This window comes from Schistocerca piceifrons, chromosome 3 (assembly GCF_021461385.2).
Source record: "Schistocerca piceifrons isolate TAMUIC-IGC-003096 chromosome 3, iqSchPice1.1, whole genome shotgun sequence".
NCBI classification, from domain to species: Eukaryota; Metazoa; Arthropoda; class Insecta; order Orthoptera; family Acrididae; genus Schistocerca; species Schistocerca piceifrons.
In genome coordinates, this window is record NC_060140.1 from 206,689,007 (window position 1) to 206,694,438 (window position 5,432).

The window sequence follows — 5,432 nt, forward strand, 5'->3', positions numbered from 1 at the left end:
CTTTGCCATCCTCACTCACTACAGGAGTCAGTATAGTGGAACACAACATTGGTGAGGTGACTAATAAATAGTTAGCGCCATTGTTGTTCGCTTTGTTTTCTTTTAGGGCGCAGAAGCAACTAAGGTCATACTCACCCATGTCAGGACCTTGGAACACTAATACGAAAAAGGAGTTAGAAAAGACTATACGTTATGCCCAATCGATGGGAGGAAAGAGAGCCAAGAACAAGGACTTCCTCTTGGAAGAAGGTCCATAAAATACGCGATAGAGACAGCGGAGGTTCCTAACTAAAGCTTAAATCTTCTTCGCCATATTGATACGACGGACAAAAAGGAGAACGCTGGTGACAGCCCGCGCGTCGTTCGCTGAAACGGCCAATAACTCAGACGGCAAACATACAATAAAAAGTAAGCTGTTAAAAAAAGGGCAATCGGTCAGGAAGTGGCGAACTGACGGTTGATGACAATGAGCACGAAGTGGTGGGAGGATCACCACTTAACAAATGGCTAGAACGACAGTGCTCAACGCGTAACCTAGCGAAAGTTATCTCACTGCGAGAGGGTACAGAGGAGTTCGGCCAAGCGGTGGGAGAAAAAATGTGTGTGAAATCTTATGGGACTTAACTGCTAAGGTCATCAGTCCCTAAGCTTACACACTACTTAACCTAAATTATCCTAAGGACAAATATACACACCCATGCCCGAGGGAGGACTCGAACCTCCGCCGGGACCAGCCGCACAGTCCGTGACTGCAGCGCCCTAGACCGCTCGGCGCGGTGGGAGAGGTTTACTTCTCCAGAGCCTGTTCCCATGAAGGGAAACCAGTGGTGATGCCAAAATGACGCCACCTGCTGACAGACGGCAACACAGAGATCATCGGAGGGAATATAAGAACCAGCGGGCTGAGGTACGAGGACTGCAGCCATGGCAGCAGCATCGTTTCCCGCCAGACCAACGTCACCAGGAACCCACGTAAACATCACAGTGACTCCCTCAAGAATGAGCGAGTGAACACTTTCTTGGACCCGTTGCACTAAGGGATGGACTGTGTGCAGCACACAGAGGCTCTGAGGGGCACCGGAGCAGATGCCAGGTATCAGCAGAGGTGTTAAAAGGAGGCGGAAGCAAACTGCACAAAGAAATTTATAACCCTATCACAATGATATGGAAAACTGAAACACTGTCTGAAGATTGGCAAACTGCAATAATTTGTTCCACACAAACGATTAGAAACAGAATGGAATGTGAAAATTACAGAGGAATCAGTTTGCTGAACATAACATACAAAATCCTGTCAATGATCGTTCTGGAAAAACTTAAACCTTACGCAGAAACATTATTCAAGATTACCAGGCTGGATTTCGAACAAACCGTTCCACTACTGATAATTTGTTTACTATACGACAGATCTTTGAGAAATACTGGGAATTCAACAAAGACATCCACTGTCTCTTCACTGACTTCCAGCGAGCCTATGACAGCATCCGCAGAAGCAGCCTCTACAACACGTTACGATAATTTAGTATACCCAGTAAAACCATTAGGATAATGCAAGTGTGCATGGATGGCACCCAGGCAGCAGTGAAGTTCAGAGGATCCATATTCCCCGCCTTTCCAGTTATAACAGGCTTACGACAAGGAGACACTCTTTCATGTGTCCTCTTCAACCTTGCATTAGAGAAAGTGGTTCGGGAGAGTAATGTACATCTATACAACGGTCTCCGATTCGAACTCAGTCAAGTAAAACTCCTGGCTTATGCAGATGATGTGTTGCTGAGTGAAACTGAAGAACTGAAAGACATGTACAGATCTCTCAGGCACAGTGCCAGCAAAATGAGGCTTTTGATTAACCAAGAGAAAACAATATATGGAAATAGGTCGAGTCATAAACCCAAATCCTTACATTGACCAGCATTCTGAATTCAGAAAAGTTCTGCAGTTTAAATACCTTGGATCACGTTTCAACAGTAAAAATATCATAACAAAGGATATAAATGAAAGAATAGCCTCAGGTCAAGATGTCTGCACTCACTAAGCAACCTACTCAAAAGTAAAGCTTTGTCAGTCACCACAAAGATGAAGATATACAACACTATCATCTGCCCCATAGTACTGTACGGTTCAGAAAGCTGGAGGCTTACAAAGAATGAAAGAGAAAAACTGAATGTTTTCGAAAGAAAAGTAATGAGTAAAATCTGGCGTCCAGTGTTGGAGAATGGCGTATGGAGAATTCGAAAGAAAAATGAAATTTATCAGCTAATGAAGCAACCCACTATCATCCAGAAATTAGAAAGTAGGAGGCTGCAACGGGCTGGACATGTGGATAGAATGGAAAACAACAGAAGCACCAAAAAAGCATTTGAAGGAATTCTCCAGGCAACAAGACCATTGGACCGACCTCGTACAAGGTGGAAAGATGACAGAGACGGACATCGCAGCATTAGGAATTTCCGCAGGGTGAAGAGAGACTGCGAGAGATAGAAGGCGGTGGAAGTAGATAGCTGATGCATCGCGTGGTCTACAGGGCCTGTGATCGCTGAGGAGAAGAGAAGAAGAAGATGACACTATCGGAAAGCCTGTGTCACCGAATATACTGCGTGATCTGATAAAGGACGAAGAGCTCAGCTGTAAATACTGACCAGTGTTCCGGAAGCCGATACCGAAAATCGTCAGTGCCAATGAAGAAATCACACCCGACACCACGGTCAGTCCGAGAGACGAAGGTCGAGAAACTTACAGCGATAGATTGAATCTGGAGAAGTTTCCTTAGGAAGTGAATTAAGTCCAACGTGAACACGGGCCGTCGCACGAAGCCAAGGTGGTGAAGGGTTCATAGTCATCGGGGAAGTGGCAGGTAGCGTAAGGTTAAGCTGCCAGAGTATCTACACTCCTGGAAATGGAAAAAAGAACACATTGACACCGGTGTGTCAGACCCACCATACTTGCTCCGGACACTGCGAGAGGGCTGTACAAGCAATGATCACACGCACGGCACAGCGGACACACCAGGAACCGCGGTGTTGGCCGTCGAATGGCGCTAGCTGCGCAGCATTTGTGCACCGCCGCCGTCAGTGTCAGCCAGTTTGCCGTGGCATACGGAGCTCCATCGCAGTCTTTAACACTGGTAGCATGCCGCGACAGCATGGACGTGAACCGAATGTGCAGTTGACGGACTTTGAGCGAGGGCGTATAGTGGGCATGCGGGAGGCCGGGTGGACGTACCGCCGAATTGCTCAACACGTGGGGCGTGAGGTCTCCACAGTACATCGATGTTGTCGCCAGTGGTCGGCGGAAGGTGCACGTGCCCGTCGACCTGGGACCGGACCGCAGCGACGCACGGATGCACGCCAAGACCGTAGGATCCTACGCAGTGCCGTAGGGGACCGCACCGCCACTTCCCGGCAAATTAGGGACACTGTTGCTCCTGGGGTATCGGCGAGGACCATTCGCAACCTTCTCCATGAAGCTGGGCTACGGTCCCGCACACCGTTAGGCCGTCTTCCGCTCACGCCCCAACATCGTGAAGCCCACCTCCAGTGGTGTCGCGACAGGCGTGAATGGAGGGACGAATGGAGACGTGTCGTCTTCAGCGATGAGAGTCGCTTCTGCCTTGGTGCCAATGATGGTCGTATGCGTGTTTGGCGCCGTGCAGGTGAGCGCCACAATCAGGACTGCATACGACCGAGGCACACAGGGCCAACACCCGGCATCATGGTGTGGGGAGCGATCTCCTACACTGGCCGTACACCACTGGTGATCGTCGAGGGGACACTGAATAGTGCACGGTACATCCAAACCGTCATCGAACCCATCGTTCTACCATTCCTAGACCGGCAAGGGAACTTGCTGTTCCAACAGGACAATGCACGTCCGCATGTATCCCGTGCCACCCAACGTGCTCTAGAAGGTGTAAGTCAACTACCCTGGCCAGCAAGATCTCCGGATCTGTCCCCCATTGAGCATGTTTGGGACTGGATGAAGCGTCGTCTCACGCGGTCTGCACGTCCAGCACGAACGCTGGTCCAACTGAGGGCCAGGTGGAAATGGCATGGCAAGCCGTTCCACAGGACTACATCCAGCATCTCTACGATCGTCTCCATGGGAGAATAGCAGCCGGCATTGCTGCGAAAGGTGGATATACACTGTACTAGTGCTGACATTGTGCATGCTCTGTTGCCTGTGTCTATGTGCCTGTGGTTCTGTCAGTGTGATCATGTGATGTATCTGACCCCAGGAATGTGTCAATAAAGTTTCCCCTTCCTGGGACAATGAATTCACGGTGTTCTTATTTCAATTTCCAGGAGTGTATTTGTGTTCGTTTTCCCTAACCAAAACCAGTCCTTTTCCTAACCATTTTAGTAAATAACTACTTTAAGATATAAATTAGGGCTTACTAAAGTGAAATTAAGTATGAGCCACAATTGGGGTGTGATCATTGTAAATAAATCGAGTCTTATCCTTAGTTAGTCTTGTTCATCCTGAGTCTGGAAGCTACGGTAACCTCCCTGCTTTATTAGTTCCCGCTGATGCTGTTGGAAATTGTGTATGCAGAGTGTTGGGTGTATCAGTGTTGACACAGGTCACGGAGATGAGAGTACAGGTTCACAAAAGCTATGCTTGTGCATTACAAAGCACATTTAGGTCTGGTGGAGTCTGCATGTTACACAATCCGCACGCACTAGCACAACACAGTAAATATATTACAGCTCCTAAATGCTACACGCGGCTTACACCATCACATGGTGGGATATTAAATTCTAAGCTCGTGGCATGATGAGAACACGGAATTCGCTTCGTATGTATCCTGCTGAAAAATCTGTTTTTAATACTACGGTCTACTATCTACGGTCGATAGCTAGTAGACAAAGCTCTTTCAAACTGGTTGTGTGTTGCCGTGTAGAGGGTGAATTAGCTCATTCCAGAAGGGAAGGATGTGAAGAGCTTCCAGGGAGAGGATGTGTGTGTTCACACAGGGAGACAATTATCGAACTAACGAAAAAAACGTAAATTAGTTACAAATTACGGCGTGAACACACTTTATTCAACTCGTAAATGTCACTACAGATATCTGGATTTAGGTTATGATATGTGCGGTATGCCTGCCATCTACATCTACATCTACATGATTACTCTGCAATTCACATATAAGTGCTTGGCAGAGGGTTCATCGAACCACAATCATACTATCTCTCTACCATGCCACTCCCGAACAGCGCGCGGGAAAAACGAACACCTAAACCTTTCTGTTCGAGCTCTGATTTCTCTTATTTTATTTTGATGATCATTCCTACCTATGTAGGTTGGGCTCAACAAAATATTTTCGCATTCGGAAGAGAAAGACGCTCAAGTGTCGGAACTTCGATGCGGTCGATGACATCCTGAATGGCTGTTTCCAGCTCAGCAATGATTTTGTAAGTTATGGCTGTACACCT